The following is a 20,013-nucleotide window of genomic DNA, read 5'->3' on the forward strand; positions in this document are numbered from 1 at the left end:
TTAAGCTTGTATATAACATCTTCTGCATATGGTAGATTTATTAAGTTGATAACCACTTAACTTTGAATCCATTCTTTACTCCTTTCCCTGCCATGTCTTAAGTATATGGTGTCATACTTTACACCCTTTTGTAAGTCCCTTGACTCATTTTTACTGCTTTTCTGCGGTAAAAAGTAAAGTACTCTTCCTTTACTTACAGTCTTTCTTTTCCACTCAAAGAGTCCTCTTTAACATTTCCTGCAGGACTGGTTTAACAGTGACAAATTCCTTTAACCTTTGTTTGTCTGGTAAACTCTTTATCTCTCCTTCTTATTCTGAATGATAGCCTTGCTGGATATTCTTGGCTGCAAATTTTTCCCTTTCAGCATTTTGAATATAGCATGCCACTGTCTTCTGGCCTGCAAAGTTTCTACTATAAAATCAGCTGTTATCCTTATGTGGTTTCCCCCTGTATGTAACTGTCTTCTTTTCTCTTATTATTTAAAAATTCTCTTTCACTATTTTTTTTGTCATTTTAATCACTGTGTGTCTTGGTGTGGTCCTCCTTGGGTTGATTTTTTGGGGGGTTATCTGTGCCTCCTGGACCTGGACGTTTGTTTCCTTCCTCAAATTATGGAAGTTTTCAGCTATTATTTCTTCAAATAAATTTCCTGCCCACTTTTCTCTCTCTTCTGCAGGGTTACGTATAATATGAATGTTACTCTGCTTGATAGTGTCACTGAGTTCCCTGAGTGTATTCTCATTTTGCAATTTTTTTATTTTTTTGTTTTTCTCTCATCTGCTCAGCTTGATTACTTTCTACTACTCTGTCTTCCAGGCTACTGATTTGTTCTTCTGCTTCTCTTGACCTCCTGTTTGTTCCATCTGGTGTATTTTTAATTTCATTTATTGTATGCATCTCTGATTGGTTCTTTTTTAAATCTCTTTGTTAAGGGTCTCACCGATATCCTCCACTCTTTTCTCAAGTTCAGGGAGTATCTTTATGATCATTAGTTTAAATTCTCTATCCAGGGATAGTATTTATATCCATTTCACTTAGGTCTCTTGCTGTGGTTTTGTCTTGTTCTTTCATTTGGGACATATTCCTCTGTGTCCTCATTTTGCCCAAGTCTGTTTCTCTGTGTTATAGAAATCAGCTTTGTCTACTGCTCTTGAACATAGTGGTCTTATGAACAAGAGGTCCTGCAGTGTGCCCTGTTCTCCAGAACCTGATACATTAGGGGTTTCTCCTGTGTGTGCTATATGTCCCCTAGTCTTATGGCTGAGCGACTTTTCCTTTCAGTCCAGTCATCTGCAGCGGCTCTCTTGGCTTGTGGGCAGTGTTTGGTACCTGTGGTATTAGTGGGCTGGTCTGGGCTTTCCTCGGGCTTGAGTCCAGTCAAGCCGGGTGTTTGCCAGAGAGGCAGTAGCACCAAACTATAGGGCGCTATCCCTGTGTTGTCCCCTGAGATGCTTTTGTTGGTGGGCGGGGCCTGTAGTCAGATCAGCTGCCTGCCCCCAGCCCACTCTCAGGGGTCTGCAGTGTGCCTGGTGTGTGTCGTTTTCTTTCCCTCTCCCTGGAGTAGGACCCTGTTTGGAGTGGTGCTGGCCCCTGTCAGGGCTGTTTGCACACTGTCAGGCTGTGGCGCCATTTTAGATGGGCTCTGGCCAAGAGCATACTGGCAGGTGTGGATACACAGCAAACAGGGTGAGATGCAGTGTTAGCAAGGCTTGCGTTGGTCTTCTGCAGGGCGGGACCGGGAGCACTGGGGCTGAGGCAGGCTTGGCTGGAGCGGTTGACTCCACTGAAGCATGGCTGGGACAGGGCGTGGGTAAGCAAGTTAGGAGGTGAGTATCGGTGTTGTGCTGGCTCCTGAAGCGGCAGTGTGTTTGCACTGCGGGGCGGGGGAGAAAGGTGGCTCCTGCTAGCTCCTTTACTCTTGAAGGAGTCTCTCTGCCATCTCCGTCCCTCTAGAGCATGCTCGGAGATGAGTAAACAACTTCCTCTGGTAGGCGCCAGGAGCTTTTCAAGCTGCTGTATTCCGTGCTGTATTTCAGTGGACCCTTGTGCTTTCCCTTTAAGGGCTGGGACTCAGTTTTCTCTTGCCTGGTGATTTTTAAAATTCTAGGTTTTAAGACCCACAGTTGTAAGAACTCGAGAAATTCAACCCTCTGGTTTTCAAAGCCAGATGTTATGGGGAAAGCACCTTCCCTGTGCAGGTTCCCTGGTGTGATAGTCTCTTTCTCTCCCTACTCTGGGCTTCCACCACATTTAGTGGAGGAGTTTGTTCTGCCGGCCTTTGGATTTTCTGGGTTCTTTACACTGAAGTGAACGTTACCTGGTCGTATCCATGCATGAGGTGAGCATAGGGTCCTCCTACTCTGTCATCTTCCCAGAAATCCCTGCTTTTTGTGGTTTTAATTTAGAATTTTATGTAATTTTATTTTCTCTCTCTCTCTCTCTCTTTTTTACATACAAGTTATACTTTTACTTCATGGCTGTCCTTGAGTTTAAAGATCTTATATAATATACATATATATAATCCAAGTCCACTTTTAAAGAGCACTAGACCACTTCATAGGTAGCACGAGTATTTTATAGTAACAAGACCATCCTGATTCCTTCCTTTGGCCTTTGTATCATTCCCGTTCCTCCTTTCACTTAAATAAAAGCATGTATATACACATGAGGTATATTCGTAAGCATGAAAATATAGTATGTATGATATATAGATAAGTATATGTAATCAAATACATTGTTGCAGTTATTTTGAATAAATTTATCGGATAGATAAATCAAAAATAAAAAATAAAATTTTTCTGTCATCTTTACCTGTTTCCTCTTGATGGTCTCCCTTTCTTTATGCAGATCTAAGTTTCTGGTCTGCATGTTTTCCTTCCCTAAAAAACTTAACATCTCATGCGAGACAGGTCTCTTGGTAACAAATCCCCTTGATTTTTGTTTGTCTTAGTAATCTGCTTCTCCTTCACTTTGGAAGGATGATTTCTCACTTTCTATAAAATTCTAGGTTGGTGGGTTTTTTTTAAATCTAAACACTTTTTTTTTTTAAAGATTTTATTTATTTATCTGACAGACAGAGATCACAGGTAGGCAGAGAGGCAGGCAGAGAGAGTGGAAGGGAAATAGGCTCCCTGCCGAGCAGAGAGCCCGATGCGGGGCTCGATCCCAGGACCCTGGGATCATGACCTGAGCTGAAGGCAGAGGCTTTAACCCACTGAGCCACCCAGGCGCCCCTAATCTAAACACTTTTAAGTATTTCATTTCACTCTCTCCTTGCTTGTTGGTTTCTCAGGAGAGGCTGGATTGAAATCTTTTCATTTTTCTGTTGATGTTTTTTCTTCTGGCTTCTGACAGAATGTTCTTTATTTTTGATTTTCTGTGGTTTGAAGACGTTATGCCAAAGCATAGCTTTGTTTTGTTTTTCTTTCTGGCATGTACCCTGCTTGATGTTCTCTGGGATTCCTGGATCTGCGGTGTGGTGTCTGACATTAATTTGAAGAAATTCTCAGGCATTATTATTTCAAAGATTTCTTCTGTTATTTCCTCTTTCTTCTCCTTCTGGTATGCCCATTATGTGAATGCTGCATCTTTAGTAATTGTCAGTCAGTCCTTGGATATTCTGTTGTTTTGTTTCAGGTTTTATTTTTTTCTGCTTTTTGATTTTTAAAGTTTCTGTTGAGATGTCCCCAAGCTTGGAGAGTCTTTCCTTAACTGTGTCCATTCTACTAATAAGCCCGTCAAAAGCATTCTTCATTTCTGTTATAGTGGGGTTTTTGGTTTGTTTGTTTTTTGTTTGTTTGTTTTCTCTCTAGAATTCTTTGTGGTTCTTTCATAGAATTTCTCTCTCTCTGCTCACCTCACGTTGCTCACCTGGTCTTGTGTCGACCCAAACCCTGATGGTTCTGATGCCCCTGCCATGCCCGGTTGCACTGTTCTGTCTCTCCAGATTGTGACTTTTCTTTTGGGACGACTTGTGATGCTTTCCTGATAGCTGGACTTGACGCCCCGGGGGAAAGGAGCTGCTGTAAACAGGGCTTGGGTAAGCGGAGGGGCGGAGGGGGAGGGGCGTGTTCTGTAGCCCGAGAGCGGGTCTCCCTGTGTCCGTCTCACTGTGTCCGTGAACCTGCCTCTGGACCGTGAACCTCACGAGTGTTTCTCAGCTTTATTTTCCACCTCAAGTGTGACCCGATGTCTCTCCTGGGCTGGAGTCGGGGGTCTCCCTTCCGCCGGGGCACTTAGCTCTGATGATATCCCAGCGGATTAGGCTCTGATGAACTGGTTTCCCCAGAGGGAGACCTTGGTAAGGAGAACAGAATGTTCTGGGGTGTTTGCAGATCCCTTCCTCCCCTTCCTCCTGCTGGAAGGAAGCAGAAGGGGATTCTTTTTCTGATGTTCACTGCGGGAGCCTGGTCGGGCTCCTGGTGGTAAGACTCGCAGGACTGTGGGGCCCCTGTGAGCGGGGCTGCAGTTTCTGACTCTCAGGTGGTCTCCCTGAGCCTCCAGCAAGTCCTCACTCACCGTTCAGGTCTCCCTGCCCCCGCGCTGGTTCCCGTGGAGGCCTCTGCCCGCGAGTCTCTGCTCTGGGCAGCCGTGACTCTGTTCATCTGTCCGTCTCCATTCTCCGGGCCTGTGGCTGGCCCTGTGTCCTCCTGCTCTTTTGGATCTAAGAAGAGATGACAATTTTGAGTCTGTTTGTGTTTTTGCTTGGTGCTAGAACAGGGTAGTGACTTCCAGGTTCCTTACATGCTGACCTAGAGAACAAATTTTGCTCCCCCAGAGGTGAAATTTGCAAGGAACAGTTTCTGTTCTGTCACCAGCCCAAGAGGCAAGCTTAAAATCTGTCAAAAAGGTTGTTTTTCCTCTTTTCACCTGTCCGGAACTCAGGGACCACATCTGTCTACCTTGCCCACTGTCGCTGCCCTGGCCCAGTGGACACCACGCAGCAGGGGCTTGGAGATTGCTGCATGGGGGAAGGGGGACACCAGGCGACAGGAGGGCTTCACAGCAAGTGGGGCTGTAGGAGAAGGAGGGACCGGTCTGGGAGACCACCTGTCCCACAGCATCCTTAGCAACCTAAGCCATTTGTCCCTGCATGTGGGCGCTCTCTGCCCTGATGTCCGCTGTCCCTGCATGTGGGCAGTCCCTGCCTCGGATGTCCACACAGCGACCCTGAAGAGCCAGGATGTGCACGTGGGGATAGAGCAGGTGCCCCCACGCCCCCCGTGTGGGGTGTCTTCGTCTGTCCAGGCTGCTGTGACAAGATACCATAGACTCCGTGGCTTAAACAACAGACATATTTTTCCCAGTTCTGGAGGCTGGCAAGGCCAAGGTCAGGTGCCTGCAGACAGAGGGACTAGTGACGGCCTCTTCCTGGTCATCAGGTGGCCGTTTTCTTGCTGTGTTCTCATGTAGTGGAGGGGCAGGGAAGAGCAAGCAAGTCTGTTTCAGAAGCACTCACGTCCCGTCACAGGGGCTCCGTCCTCGTGACCTAAGCTCCTCCCGGCACCGTCCCAGACGTTCTGTCTGGGACATCGGGAATGTCGTGGTTGAGGGCTGGCCATGCCGTCAGATACGCCTTCTCCCCGGTTTACCGCATGCGCCGGGAGACTTGGCAGGGACCATAGTCTCTCTACCTGTCAGGATGTGTCCCTTCTGGCTCTGTGACCGTGGCTGCCCCCTGAACCTCTCTGTGCCTCAGACACACCGTCTGTAGAACGGGAGTGATGAGGGGCTTATTCTGATGGCTACAGGGGACGGCTCACCGGCAGAGTCCTGACTCTGTGCCGTGAGCGCTGTTGCCCTCATAACCATCATCGTCGCCATCAGTGACGAGTGGGCAGGGACCGGGGGGAGCCTGGGTGTCCCCATGCCCGGGATCTGAATGAGTTTTGCCTCCAATTTTGTCGATAACGTGTAGCTGATTTGTTCCTTGTTCCCTCTGCTAATTCTCTGGTTTAACCAGAGTGTCCGTGTCCCTGCGGCCAAACAGGCATGTCCTCCACTGGGGAGTCTAATCCGTACACCGTGCCCTTGGACGCGGCTTTAGAAGGATGCAGCGAGGACACGGAGAATTGACAATTGCTCGGGTCCCTATTTGGCAGACAGGCTGTGGGACCCCTGGCACTGGGGAGGGACACTTCGAGGAGGCCTCTGGTGGCACCTGCTGTGAACCATCTGTCCCTGACCGGGAGGGAGGACTGCCAGGTCGTAGCTTTGCCGTCTGTAACTCCTGGTGACAGTTGGGCCTCCCTGATCAGGTTTCCAGGGGACTGACCAGCCATCACCTGTGGCCACCATCGTCTGTGGCCTCATTGTTCCCCTCACATGAACACAAGAGCCCCCAGATCCTGAAGCCCATGCACCTTGTGATAGCAGGCGTCCCGGTGCCCTTATGTCCCTGAGACCTAGCAGTTGTCTCTGAGGATCCAGGCCTTCCGTAAGCACGGTGGCAGCGGACAGAGCCTCTGGGGAGGCGATGAAGGGACGCGCAGCCCACCGGCTTTGGCTCCGGACACAACCAGCACAGGGAGTAACTTGTCCCCCTTGCCACATGCCCCAGTGGTACTTGTAGTGCTATCCCATGTCGCCCGGCCTGCAGACCCCACACACACGTCTGGTCGTGTTCTGCTGACTGTCAGTGGTGAGCGCTTATCAGTTCGCCCAGGAGGACAGGAAGACCGGCCCAGGGGGGACCGTTCCCCGGCTGTGCTCAGTGGTGGCTGGTGGCAGTGATCCGTGAGGCGTGATGACCCCAGACGCTAGTCTGTGGGGACAGTCAAGGTCGAAAGAGAAGCCCAGGGTGGCCGAGGGAGGAGTGCATGTCGCCTGAGTGCCATGGACCCCAGCGCAGCCCCAGACTGTGTGGAGACCCAGGGAGGGGAGCCCGCATCCACAGGCACATCCGGGTCACCGCTGTTGGGATTGTCTGTGCTTGCGCTCTCTCTTCCGGTGACTTCGTTTCCAGAAATTTCTCCCCCGGTTCTCCTAGCACTCACGCACCATGGTTTATAGGCACAAGGATTTCTCCGCCTTGGTGCTTGTCACATTGGGGGCCAGGGGCTTCCCTGCTTTGGGGGGGGCCCTGTGCCCTGGAGCAGGATCCCTGGCCTTCACACGTTCCGTGACAGGAGCCGCCCGCCCCCAGTCGTGGCATCCAAAAATGCTTGCAGACATGGCCCAGCATGCCCGGAGGGGAGCAGCTCCTTTGGCGGAGAAGCACCAACACCTCTGGACGTTTGTGTGTGGTAATGGCGGCAGGAAAGCTGGACATGCTCCGAGGGGGCATCAGTCGGGGACCCATTAAACACGTTTTACCCCATGTCTGCAGCGGACACAGGTGTTCAACAGAAAGTTCCAGCTTGAGTGTGAAGTGCATCCAAGGTGTATGGGGAGGGGACAGAAAGAATTGAAAATGGTTGCTTTTGTTAACAACGTAAAATAAAGTTGCACACACAACCGTGTTCCTCACTATAAGGAAGAAAGAGTAAATGAGAAGCAGACCTTTTCTTACCCAGTGTGGTCGGGACCCGCCAATTCTGTTTCCGTCAAAACAGCTGATGAGAGTCAGAAACAGAAAACCCAGGCTGTGACCTCGATGGGGGTCTTCTGGCCGCAGCCCCCCAGCCCCTGCAGGCAACACGCCCTCTGTGCGCCTCTCGTAGCGTCCAGCTCAGGTTCTAGAAGAAGGAGTGGGGGCGAAGGTGCTTTTCAGAAACGATGTGGGCGCTCGCTCCTACGTGGTAGTTTCTTTCCGATTCTATTTAGGGGAGAAACCGTGAAATCCAGGATACTCTACTCGTCATCTTGACTTTGTAACAAGTACAAAGTGACGTCCTCTTCGGGAGTGTAGAGCACGGGTGGCTTCTCCTTGATGCTTACCAGGGGCTTGCAGAGGCGTGTTCACTGCGTTCGCGTTCACTGCGTTCACGTTCCGGAGTTAAGGAGAGCGAGACCCAGTGGAGTTTCTACTCTTTGTTTCTTTTCAGATCTGTTTAGGAAACAGATGTTTGCCTGCATGCGGGGCTGGCATGCAGGGGAGGGAAGTGCCTGGTGTGAGGGCAGCACCTCCCCCAGGCGGTCCACCAGACTTGCAGGTGGTCCGAGTGAGGGCGGAGCAGCCACCTGGCTGAGCGCAGACGGGGTAGGGGCACCTCCCGCAGGCACACGGACCACACAGAGAGGGCGTGTGTGTGTGTGTGTGTGTGTGTGTGTGTGTGTGTGTGTGCAAGAGACGGAGAGAATTCTGGGTACATCTAGATCGTTGCTCTTGGGCATGGGACACCACTTCTGGCCTCTGTGTTCCCCGTTTCAGGCAGTGTTGGGAGTGCGTCCCAAGGAGGAAGTCCTGGGAATATGGCAGGTGGATAGGACAGTGCCTCTGGTGGGGAAGGACCGTGCGCTGACGCCCCCCTCAAGGCAGTGAAGGAAGCACCCATTTCCCACCGCGCCTTCGAGCATCGGATCCTGGGAATGGGAGGGGCAGGGAGAGCAGGAAACCTTCCAACCAGCCGGGACGGAAGGGACTGCGGCCGTTTAAGGCGGTTGTTCAAGTTGCCTCCTGTCTGTGCTGCGGGGCCTTTCCGAACGAGCCCGTCTTACTTTTATCATTGCACTTTCCGGAAAGCCCCCCCCTCCTGCCTTGAGGACTCAGTGTTTCATGGAGCAGGTGATAAGAGCGCGACAGCCTGCCCTGGGGGGCACACGGGCTGGGAGCGGGGTGGGTAGTAGGCAAAGGTCACAGGGAGGGCAGAGCAAGCTTCTTTCACTGGAGAATGAAGGGGAGTTTGCCGGGTGGCTGAAGTCTCAGGGAAGGGGCAGCGGTGGGTGCACGGAGGAAGCTGGCCTGGGCTGCCTGGGGCCCGGCGTGAGTGTGTGGGGAGCTTGTTGTCCACGGAGCAGAGGGTTAAGGTGAGGGTCGTTGATCCCCGGAGCAGCTCTCTGGGGGCTCCCAGCCGCGGATCCTCCCACCTGAGGCACGTCCCCTGGGGGTGCGGTTCTGGGGACCCTCGCGAGCTGCTTCTGGGACTCGCCGTTGAACTCCTGGGCTTCCCTGTGTGCCGAGCCGACGAGGGAGACCTCGGGTCCGTGACGCTCTTGTGAATCCAGGTGATAACGTGGACCCGAGACCGACCCCCTGTGGTGGGTCCCGCAGGCAGTGGGGGGCGAGGCTTTACCCAAGTGACTGTCAGCGGGAGTGTGACCGGATTTAGTGCCACCGGTTTGCAGGGACGTTCCTGTGGTTTTCTGATGGCGCACCCCAGTAGCAGAGGACAAAGCACACCCCGGATATCTGTGCGTCGCTTGTGTACCTGAGTCCGTACGAGTACACCGCAAACATAAAACGTGCCCGAAAATCAGAATGCGGAGGGAGGCCACGGACTAGCCGCTCTGTAAGTGTTAGCGTCTCCTGCCGCAGCCTGACCCGCAGAATCCTGCCAGTCGGCGTGTCCGCGAGCCCACGGTGGGGAGCGGCTGACGGAGGCCCTGGGTGCCCCCTTCATCCTGGTGTAAGAGAGTGTGAGAGCTAGGGTTGTTGAAAGCTGCTAAGAATGCCTTATTGTTTCCTCAAGAAGCACTGCCCGCCCTAGCTCGGGGCGGGGACTCTCAGAGCAGACGTGGCCATCTGAGCAGCTCGCTGCCCACGGCGGAAAGCCGCCTGTCAGCATCGGGCAAGGAGTCCAAAGAGGGCCGTGTCTGAGTGAGGGCCCCTGGGACTCTGGGCTGCACAGATGTGGACGTGGGTGTGGGGCCAGGTGCGGCTGAGCACTTCCGGCACTCCCTGAGCCGAGGGAAGAGGTGTCCCTCTCTGCAGGCTCCGGGACCCTGCCCCGGGGGCCGTGTTTGTGAAAAGCAAAAGCTAAAATGTACTGCGTTAATAGAATCATTTCAAATGCGGCAGAGCCATATTAAAAGCCTCCTTGCGAGGAGTCCTCTGAAGTCACCTGTCCTGACTTAGGGCTCACCTGTCCTCTGGAGCACCTGCTCCTGGTCCGTGCCGGAAGCCGGGTCTGGCACCCGCCATTCCCCCCACGGACACCAGGTGGCGCTGCAGATGGTCGGCGGGAGGCAGGATGCTCCAGGGCAGACCTAGGGGACAACCTGGTGGGCCTCGTGTGGAGGCGTCTTAGGTCTGGGTGGTTCTTGCGGGACACAAAGCACCCACTTCATGGACATGAGGGTCTCCGTCATTCATGAGCAAACGCGCTGTGTTGTGAACGCCCGCCTGCAGGTGGGGGCGGAAGGGCCCCCAGAGGCGATTTCAGGATCGAGGGAGGAATCCCAGGGTGTGCACAAGATGTGCGGATTTCTGCATCCTAAAGCCTGGGGTCCCGGGCTGGGTGCGTGCCCTAAGATGCCCCGATGCTCATGCCTCTGCTGCTCGGAGGAAGCACGTCAAAACCGTGACCCATTGGTCCTCACCCCCCTGAGTCAGGAAGGTGCCCAGGCTGGGGCGGGATGGGGACAGTGGGAGGGAGATGGGGGAAGTAAGGAGGGCCGTGGCCCGGCGCGGGAAGAGGCAGGGACCTAAGAGCAGGGCTGGTCGGGGGCACCAGCCGGCGCGGCCGCCCCTGCAGGTTGCCAGAGACAGGGCGGCTGAGACGTCAGGCGCGTCTCGTCTCACGGCTCCAGAAGCTGGCGGCAGCCTGAGATCTGGGCTGTGCCGCGGGCCCTCTTCCTGGCTTGCAGACTGCCGCCTTCTCACCGTGTCCTCCTGTGACCTTGCCCCTGCGAGCACAAGGGGAGGCCTGGTTACTTCGGCTTCTCTTCTCCTCTCAGGACCTCCGTGTGTCGGATCAGGGCCCTGCCCTTACCGCCTCAACTCTAATCCCCTCCAGAGGCCCCGTCTCCTGGGCCCATATTGGGGTGGGGTTTCCGGCCATGAGTTTTTGGGGGACACCAGCCCATAGCCCCGGGGCAGGGGGGAGGCAGAATCAGAGAGGAGCAGTAGGCAGGAGAGGGGTTGGTGAGGCCACTGGCTCAGAACTCAGGGGAGAGAAGGGGTTCCCTGCTCTGTGAGCTCATGAGGGGAGTCCTGACTGGCTCATGGTCAACCAGGGACCGCACAGTCCCTCAAGAGCATTTATTGGGCACCTTCTGCATGCGTGGTGAGTGAAGCCAGGTGACAGAGAGGAGACAGGGGAGTGTGCGTACCTGGGTGTCCTCAGAGCTCCTTGGTCTTGTTCCCAAGCTTCCCTCTTCATCCCTTGCTTCCAGCGAGACCCGAGTGGCTCATGACCTTTCTGTTCGCTCACGTGGGCCATCAACCCATGCGGTCTCTGAGTCCCAGAGGCTGTCCGGTTCAGGGATCTGAGTGTCCTTCCACCAGGGTGATGAAGACTTCTAGGCGACTGAGTGTTTCCCCTGCCCCGGGTCCCCTTGCTCATCCCCCAGCGGGAGCTTGTCCACTGCAGCTCGAGGGGCCCTGGGCTCGACGCTGTCCCTGCGCAGGGCCTTGGGGCTCTCCCTTCTCTGAGAGCCTCCCTTTCCCCTCAGAAGGATCTGGCCTCCTCCCTTGGACAGTTTGAGAACAGGAGGCCGTCTGGGCCCAGGAGGGAGCCGCATGAAGACAGAGAGGGTACGGGTCAGGTCTCAGCGTTTCAGGAGCGTGTCAGTCCTCTCGCTGCTCTAACAGATGGCCGTACTCGGTGGCTCTAAGACGAATTATTAGCTCACAATCCTGAGGGTCACCCTGGGCAGAACTAAAGCCGTCAGCTGGCTCTGGGCCTTCTGAGGCTCCAGGGGGACTCGCTTCCCTGCCTTTCCCTTCTCATGCCGTCTGCACCCCTGGTCTCGCGGTCCCACCTTCAAAGCCAGCAGTGACTGGTGGGGACTTCCCCACTTCCCTGTGACGCTGACTCTCCCGCACCGCCTCTCACCGATAAGGACCCCGTTGATGACATGGGCTGCCCCTGGCTAATCCACGGTCCCACGGTCATGTTCTGGGGTCAGGAAGTGGACAGCTCCGAGGGCCTTCATTCTGCTGACCGCAGTGTCCTTTTCTGTGTGGTCACGGACCCCTCACGTGCCCTGTTCCTGTACCATTCTCAGCAGCGTGCCCGGCACATAGCCGGTCCTCGGCGATGACGGAGGTGATAGCACGTGGGCCGTTGCCCCATGTCACCGGCGACAGACCAGAGAGGACGCGGCTGGCTGGGGCTGCGTGGCCAGCTGGCGGCGGCCCAGGGACACCCCCCAGACTCCTGTCCCCCTCCACGCGAGCGCAGCTGCGAGCTGGGGACGAGTGCCCTCACTTCCCCTGGGTAGCCTGTCCCCGCGCTGCTCCCTGAAGCCAGGCTGTCGAGAGCCCTGGAGACGTGGAAACGTGGGATCCACAGAATCACTTGCTTGGAATTGCTGCCGCAGCTCCCGTTTGAAATACACGCCGAGAAACGTGTTCTTCCCGGGGAGGGTCCTCGGCCCAGGAAGCCTTCGGATCCCCCGGCGGGTTGAGAATTCTTAGGAAGGGCTGGGCCTGCCGCCTCCTTTTGAGCAAGACACCGGGGAAATCGGAGTCGAGGGTAACATAAAAGGCCGGTTGGTCCACGGTATGGTTCTGGGGAGCAGAGAGCAGAATCTTAAGGGACAGCAGACTGCAGGGATTTGGGGGTCCCATGGGCAAGAGCCACATGACTTCTTCCTGGCAGCGCCGTGGCAGGGACTGGGCTCCGTGACAGCCTTTCCTCCGTTCGTGGTCGCTGTGGCTCATTCACCTCCAAACTCCCGCTCTGTGCCCCCGCCCTGCTCTCTCCCTGCCTTCCTTGGCTCCCTGCTCTCTCGGTTCCTGCCCTGCCCATTGGGTGTCCCTCTGGCTCCCTCCCTCTCCCAGTTCTTCCACACAGGCTGTCCCCATAGCTTCCCCCCGGGAGTGGCCGCCTTCACCCCTGGCTGCAGGGCTCTGTGACGCAGAAGCCCCAGATGTCCCTCTGTCCTCTGCTTGTGTCCCCACAGATTCCCGGACTGCCTCCTAGATCCCCCAAAGCCGAAGCCGTCGCTGCCCCTTCAACGGGAAACCCACCCTCCTTCCTGGGTCTCCATTCGCCGTCACGTCCTTGCCGTGATTCTAGGGAGTCAGGCTCCAGCAGTCACCATCTCCCCTTCCCCGTCTTCCCAGAATCCCTCTCTTTGTTCAGGAAATTCGAGCCCCCCTTTGCATCCTGCACGGGGGAGAGAGATGGCCGGGGGCAAGTCCTTGCCTCCAGGGCTCTGGGAGTCCCGTGGCAGCCTTTCCGAGCACCCCTGTGGCTTTTAGAGGGGGTCTAGCCCTGCTTCAGGCCTGGACAGAGCCCTGGTGACCACCCTCCCACCAGAACCGACTACACACTGGCTCGGTGTGGGAGACTGTTCGGGGGTGCTAGACAGCAGGCAGGGCAGGACCATCACCCTTGTTAGACGGGAGACACACGGGGTGAGCTCCACGCTAGCTGTCTGGCTTTCGGCTGGGGCATCTCCCTGGGGGGGGGAGGTGGCCTAACCAGGATGAGGGGGTGGACAGGGGGGTTCTGGGCTGTTGAAGCAGCCAGAGTCTGTAGGACAGGGACAGACAGGATGTGTGAAGGGGCCCCGGACGTTGGCGTGGACACTGAGTGAGCCAGGGCCGCCAGGCTGTGCCCAAGCAGGGGGAGCTCCACGAGGCCCCGTGCTGGTCACCTGTGGCAGTGAGGCCTGAGCTGGGCGCAGGAGGTCGGGGGCACGGGGGGACCCAGCCCGGACCACACTCAAAGCCACATAGACCTGCAGGTGCACCTCAGGGTCTTCAAGGTCAGGATGAACGAAGAGATGGAGAATTTTAGAGAAAAGAACTATGAAAGCACCGAGTGCGAATGTTGGGGATAAAGCACGTAATGGTTAAAACTGCGTCACAGCCCATGAAAGGTGGCCCCACCGTGTCACTGCTGGTGCCCAGAGAGGCCGGAGGGCCCTTCTCACACGGACTCATGCCCGAGCCGGACCCTGGGGCCAGCGGGGGACCCTGCCACCCTCATCTCTCTCCTGGCTCCCAGCCCTGCTTGCTCCTTCCGGCCCCAGCTCGTGCGGCCTGAGCCCCCGGGGAGCCGGGTGGCCGATCCCGGCTGCATCAGCAAGGAGAGGGCGTGTGTCCCCGGAGCGAAGACTGGGGCATCGCTGTAATTATGTCCTTAGGATAAATTCCAAGGAGCCACTCACTGAGGAAAGTCTATCTCCTGGCGAGTTTATCTTCAACTGCTGAGCTTCTCAGGTGTTTCTTCTTACTCACCACGGCCCCATTTACATTCCCTCCTCCTGCCCAGGAGGACCAGGGGAGCAGGTGGAGCCGGGAGGGGAGCACCTGAAACCAGCCCCGTTATGGCTCAGGAGTCTCCGGTCCCGGGGAGGGGGCTGGGAGGACAGGAGAGAGGACCGTGCCTACAGCATCGGGGAAAGAGCAGAAATGCCCTCCTCGGTGTCCATCCCTGGGGGTCTGGGTGAGCAAGTGACAGGCTCTGCGACTGTCACACTCTGGACTCGCTGGCGGCCCTCGAAGGGCAGGAGCTGCCTTGATTCACCCTGATCTGGACCAGAGCCGCATGAGTGAGCGGGACCTCCCAGGCAGCGCGCCCTGTACGCCGTGATCCCAGCGCCGCGCAGCACGCAAGTGGTTAATTGTGCAGAAGTAGGACGTACACCTGCAACATGGTGGCGGTTTCCTCTGGAGGTGGGAGGTGGGTGGGAAAGGGTCTCTTTTCCTTCCTAATAATGCTTTGAGCTTAATCTGTCTGCCAGAGGACATGTGGCTTTTGTAGCTGAATGGGGGAACGTCCTTGTTTATTTGCCAGAAGACAGCGGGCGGGCTCTGTCCTCAGCCATGACCTGGGTCAGCCCTGATCTCCCTGAGCCTCGTCGTCCCTCGCCGGCATTCACTGGGGTGGGCAGGGGCGCCTGGCGGGGGTGGGGGTGGGGGCTTCCAGCGCTGAACCGGGAGTTCCCCATAGGACGGGGTGGTCTGCTGAGATAACCCTGTGGTTTCTCTTAAAGCGTGGTCATTTGGTGAATTATGGGGATTTGCCTTTCAAATCCTGCCCCTCGCCGCCGCCGCACTGCCTCCCAGTGGGTCATGACCTATTGTCATTTTTATACATTCTTGGCCTGGACTTGCTAACATTGTTTCTGATTTTATACCCGTATTCACGAGGTGTGTCTTTTTAAATTTTTCTTTGATTCGAATGTCTGTTCTCGCTTTATATTTCTTCTTGAGTGAGCCTTGGTGGTTTGCACAGAATCATAGAAATACTTCTTGCCCCCCCCCCAGCCCCGACCTCCCCTTCCTTACCCCCTTCCTCCTTCTCTTTCCCCTGAGAAGTCTACCTGGACTTTTATCAGTTTTTGCTGTTCTCAAAGAACCGGCTTTTAGTTTCAGTTTTTTTCACTTTCTGTTTCCGATTTCCCTGGTTTCTGCTCTGATCTTCATGATCCCCTCGACTTCCTTGGGTTTACTTTGCTCTTTTGTCTCTGGTTGCCTAAGGTGGAAGCTCAGGTCATTGGCTTGAAGGCTTTCTTCTTGGCTAAGATAAGCATTTAGTGCTGTGAAGTCTCCCCCAACACCATTTGGGTATGTTGCGTTTTCATTTACTTCAAGATATTTTCTAATTTCCCTTCTGATTTCTTCTTGGAACTGTAGGTTATTGCAAAGTTTTTTTTAATGTAGTTTCCAAAGATTTGGGTACTTCTCCGGAGAACTTTCTGTTCCCGGTGCTCAGTTTCATCTCCCGGCGATCGCAGAGCGTGTTTTATAGGACCGGACGGCTTTTCGCTGGATGCAGACCGGACCAGAAGCCGGCACACGCCGTGTCTCGGCAGCAGCCGCATGCCCTGGAGAAGACGGTCGGTCTCCCGCGCCGGGTTGTGTAAACACGGTCTAAGCCCCGATGCCGCTGCTGGCAGGTGGGGTCTGTGTGGGCCCCGTCCTCGCACACGCCCGTGCCCACTTGTTCTTCCAGCTTCTCACCGGGCTGCTGGAACCTTCGCTGCTGCCCTCACACTTGTCCTTTCTCCTTTGTCGGGTCAGCTTGGTGGCTTGGAGCCTCTCGCCATGTTCACAGAGACTTGGCCTCGTTCCATCTCCTGGCGAAGTTGTCCTTTGTCCCCAACGGGGTTCTCTGGGGTGGGGGGGGGGGGCGACTGCGTCTGTGTTCATGTGCCCCTTACGCCCTCCTGGAATCGGCCTGGGGGCGCCGCATGGTTCCCGGCGCTTCTGGGCTCCTGAGGTCTTGGCAGTGGCAACACGTTTCGTGGCGGCCGCCGGCCTGGTCCCGCTTCGCTCCCCGTGTCCCGCCTTCGAGGAGGCGCTCAGACAGGTGCACCGAGTGGGCGTCTTCCTGGGCTTTAAACCCAGCCTTGGGTACAGTCCAGGTCTTTGGTTCCGCCTCTACATGACCCTCTGCCCCCCAGGGCCACCCTGCAGACTCGGGGGACATGGTCCCCCTTTCACCTTCTCAGCTCAGGCCATGTTCCAGGCTCCCCCCGAGGCCTCAGCCAGAGCCTCGGGGGCCGGGAGTGGGCTTTCGTAGGGCTCGCGCCACCTGGTTCCTGCCCCGCCAGGATCACTGTCTTTCCAGCATCTTCACCATGGTTTCCTGTCGCTTGACTTTGTTTTCGTTTTGGGCGAAGAGCCTATCTCCGTCATCCGTCGTGGTCAGACCCGCACATCATCACTTTACTTTGGGGGCAGGGGCTCATCCCCCGGCACATTCCTTCTACGGAGTGAAGCTAGGTTCTGGGACCACAGGTCCCCAAGTGCAGCGGGGGCAGCTTTCCTGTCCCTGCTCAGATGCCGCCTCCTCCAGGAAGCCTTTCCTGGTGTCTCCCTCACGCCCCCTTTCCTCCGAGGCTTATTCTGCCTGGCGCTGTGTAAGTCAGCAGGCGCTGGGGTTGTGCGGGAAATGCTGAACAAGGAGGAGCTCTCTGCGCGGATGAGCCCGGCCGGTGTGTTCTCTGTGAGCAAGAGCGTCTCCAGCTCATGCAGTGACCACAGTGAGGGAAAGAGCCGGGCAAACGGGTGGATCGGAGGTGCCGTGAGCCTGCGCCCGGGGAAGGCATGTGTCCTGTGTTTCCCGCTACGACAGGCACTTGTTGGCCCCTTCCCCGCCCTCATGGGAACAGGCTCGGCAGCAAGGCCCTCACCTCGGCAGGGGGTGTGGGCGGACACAGCGTAGCAGGAGCCTGGCCGCCCCGAGCAGATCCGTGAGGGTCGCTCAGCCTGCTGGGCCGTGCGGGAGAGAAACTGGGGCTCCGTGTGGACAGGCTACGGTTGAGAGGCTGGAAAGGGACCGGGGTTGGGGGGGGGCATCCTGAAGGAAGTGCGTAAACAAGTCTGCAATGCGGGAGAGAAGCTGGGGCTGCCTGGGGAAATCCCGAGCCATTAGCAGGGGGGCTGGAGGGTCTCGTGGGACGGAGGCGGTCGTGTAGGAAGCAGATGTGGACAGAGAGGTTTGAGGATTGAGTCCCGGGGCACAGAGGTGGGGAGATGACAGGGAACCAGGGAAGGAGACTGAGGTGTGGCCGTCAAGACGGGAGGACAGCAGACCAGTGTGGAGGTTTGTGGGGAGAAGGTAGGGAGCCTTTCACAAGAGAAGGGAGTGTCTGATGGCCGAACTTCTCCAAGAGTGTCCCTCGCTCTGCTGCAGTGGTGACGGGAGCTGTCGGGACAGGGACAGGGGCTCCCCACATGTTGGGGCATCAGAGAGCCTCTGTGAGTGTCTGTGAGCGGGACGTGTGCAAAGCTGCCCCCGCTGGCTGAGCTGGAGCCTTGGTTCCGCTACTCAGTGGCCCTCGGGGCCGCTCCCGTACCTGGGGGAGGCGGTAGCATCGCCCCATCCTACCGGCCGTGCCCTGCGCGTCAGTGGCGTGTCGGAAAGGCGTCCGCAGCGTTTGCTGGAGTTGAACTGGATGTGGTAATATTGGGCTCGAGCTTTTAATTTACTTAATTTTGGGGCCTATACATTGATTTTTTTTTTTTTTAAATTGGCTTTTGCCAATACAGAACTCCCTTGCGTCTCGAGCAGGACTGGTCTGGAGATCCAGGACAGTCTGGAAAGACAACACAATTTTCAACAAAGGCACCAGGGAAGGACACTGTGGGCTGCGTGAGTTCTGGTCAGACCCAACGCTGTGATCCTTGCACATGGGGACGTCTGGGGAGCCCGCCGACGGGTCGCAGGATGGCAGGTCCCAGGGACCAGGCCTGCCTGAGCCCCCAGTGACTGCCCGGCGGCTGGCGGCTGGTCTGCATCGGGAATGCAGACTCGCGGAGTTCACGGCTCCCGCAGGCCTGGAGGGCAGGGAGTCTGCTGCTGGACAGAGTAAAACTTCCTTCCAGAGGCTCAGCCTCTTGTCCTTGGATGAACGTGCCCTGTTTCCATTTGCAGGGTTTCAAAAAAGTAGATGCTCACCATTTTTGCCAGTTGTCTTATTGCTTTTTACTTAGAATTTTCGACCCTCTTCGTCGATATCATTCAACATCGTTCTTTCTTTTAAATAGTTCTCTACTTTCATAGAAGGGAACTAATTTGCGATAAAACAGCACAGAAGAGAAAATGAGTACATCAGACGGTCAGTTCCTGACGTTTCTGTGCCAGTGAACAGTATCACACACACTTGCAAAAGCAGACACTTTCGCATACGCAAACACGTTTCCTCAGACGACGAACCAACTCTAGGACAAGCCGCTGTCACAAAACACTGAATCCCGCGAGCGTCTTTCTGACGCGCAGCAAGCTACGCGCCGCCGTGTGCCACGGTTCCCACGGCCCAGTGCTACGGGGCGCCGAGGTCTGATGGGGTGTGTTGGATTTGTGGGTTGTGTGGAATTTCTTACTTTCTTCGGTGGTGCCCCATGAAGACCTTTCCATGTGTTCTGTGCTCCTCCTGCGTGCTGTGGGGGGCAGACGCCACAGGTGGGACTTCTGGGTCAGAGCACGCGTGTGTCCGGGGGCACCGGGGACGGGGGGAAGCTGCACAGACAGAAGGGTCTCGCGGCTGCTGCTTTCCAGCCTCCTCGCCCGCCCAGTTGGCGTGTGTGCCCCGGGACATGTGCTCAGTCACGCCGGGGCTGGCAGTCAAGTGCACGTGCCTGTCAAATTTATGAAAAGGCTCATGTTTATCTGGAAATTTCCTTTTTTGGCTTTTAAGAAACAAAACCTAGTAACCTGCTGACACTCTGGAGAAGACCTCAAGTGAGCCCGTAAGTTTTTGGGGTGACCCTGCTGTGCGCACGGGCTGTGCCCGGGAGGATGGAGGAACCTCTGGTTCCCGGCGCAGAATGAATTCTTGTTTCCATCTGGGAGTCTCTGATGAGGGGATCTTTTTTCAGCGAAAAACAAATATGATAAAGTTTATAATGAGACACCCAAGACATTTGCAATGGGCTTAAAAGACTTTCGTTATCAAGCGCTGGAAGGATCAAACTGCACCCAGGGCCGTTTCATGGTTGAGCGCGTGCTGGGTCTCCAAAAACCGCAGCCCCTTCTCGCCAGGCACTAGACCCTTGACATTCACGAAGGATCGTTCCCAAGACCTTCGAGACTCCCTTCACTCATGAAGGCCACCACGGCACTCAGTTTCCCCCAGAACTCATAGTAGAGACTAACCGAAGCCGTGTGCCTCCTTCAGGCTCTCTGTGATCCTATAAAGCTCCTCAAACAAATTCAGGCCGGAGCCCTTGCTGAAATGGCTTGTGCGGTCATTAGTTTTCTCCGTCTCTATGAAACACACGGCAAATGAGCTCACATTAGAAATTCAAACCTCAGCTGAGCCCCAATTTTTGTGTCTTACTTTATCCCAAACTTCCATTAAACGATCATGTTATTAGACTCATTTCTTGCTTTCCGTTCCCATCTTGGACACTGGACGCTGGGCTGTCTTTGGGAGCCTTTTTTTGGGTGGGGGGGATAACGTTTGCCTCCACCCATGGGAGTGTGACGTTGTATGATGGTTTAAGCCCCAGGATTGAAATCCGTGTCCCAGTAGAGATGCAAAACCAGTCACCCTGCCTTGTACTT

At 55.6% G+C, this 20,013-nt stretch overlaps 1 protein-coding gene across 2 annotated transcripts in view; it reads left to right on the top strand.

Annotated features, from left to right (window-relative positions):
• The window catches only part of PHACTR3 (phosphatase and actin regulator 3), a 205,923-nt gene that overhangs the window by 150,889 nt on the left and 35,021 nt on the right, over positions 1 to 20,013 (top strand). The gene's annotated exons all lie outside the window — the stretch shown is intronic.

This window comes from Meles meles, chromosome 16, assembly GCF_922984935.1.
Source record: "Meles meles chromosome 16, mMelMel3.1 paternal haplotype, whole genome shotgun sequence".
Taxonomy (NCBI): domain Eukaryota; kingdom Metazoa; phylum Chordata; class Mammalia; order Carnivora; family Mustelidae; genus Meles; species Meles meles.